This window comes from Sciurus carolinensis, unplaced genomic scaffold (genome assembly GCF_902686445.1).
Source record: "Sciurus carolinensis unplaced genomic scaffold, mSciCar1.2, whole genome shotgun sequence".
Taxonomy (NCBI): domain Eukaryota; kingdom Metazoa; phylum Chordata; class Mammalia; order Rodentia; family Sciuridae; genus Sciurus; species Sciurus carolinensis.
In genome coordinates this window covers 859,756-860,864 of record NW_025920176.1, presented here as the reverse complement: position 1 = coordinate 860,864, position 1,109 = coordinate 859,756, and positions in this window count along the sequence as shown.

Below are 1,109 nucleotides of genomic sequence, written 5' to 3'. Positions count from 1 at the left end.
TCCCCTCCTTATTTAAGAAGCGGCTGCCCCCAGCTCCCTCCGCTGGCTCACAGCCTTTCGCTGCTCACCCTGCAGCTTCGCCCCTCGCCACTCTGCGGCTTCACCCCTCGTGGCTCCTGCCGCTCAACTGCTGAGGTGTGGGGGTACCTCCTTGGTCCTCATAATTGGTCTTAGTTGTTGGGTGGATGTCTGAATTTTATGGTGCTGAGATTCTTTCTCAGGGTTTGAAGCTTGCTCTCTTCTGCTGCTGCTCGTCCCTCTCGCCGCCCTGCGGCTTCCCCCCACCTCGTGGCTCTCGCTCGAAATCCTGGACAGGTCTTCAAACCCTCTCTCGGCTTTTTTTTTGCCCAGTTAAACAGTGATTTCAGGTGACGACCGAATCATTGTTTTTAACCTCTCATTGCCTGGCACTGTGGTTCTTGGGACGCCAAATCCACTACCCAGGTGGGTCTCAGATTACCATGGAATTCAAAACATCCAACCCAGCAAACTCGCCCCTGAGATGCTTACTAAATCATCTCAAACCCCTTCACCTATTCCCTGAATCAGAGCTAAATTGTCCTTTAGATAGTAAGTCAGAATGGTCTATTTATGACACCCTAAATTCTAGTTTTGTACTAGGTATAATTGTATGCCTAATTGTACTAGTTATAATTAAATACATATGTGGGCAACGTGGTGAATGGAAAGGAACTTTTCCCCTTCGTGTTTTTTCTTTCTTTCAGCCTAAACCTAATCTCTGCTCTCCCCAAAAACCTGAACCTGTTCTCTTGGCTTCTCCCCCACCTTTTAACCCTTCTTTCCCTTCTGAGTTCGATCCAGCCGATGAGTCATCTCCTTACAAGCCTCCTACTGCAGAAGCCCTTACCCATTCTTCTTCTTTGCCTCATTCTGTTTCTCCTTCTGCTCCTCCATTCAGCCCACCAAGTCCCCCCACCATGAGGTCCCATGCACATATCTTAGCCCCTTTATGGGAGGTGGCTGGCACAGAGGGAGTAATCAAAGTTCATGTCCCCTTTTCACTGTCTGATCTGTCTCAAATAGAGAAGTGGCTAGTTTTCTTCACCTCCAACCCTGCAACCTTCATTAAGGAATTTCAGTACCTTACC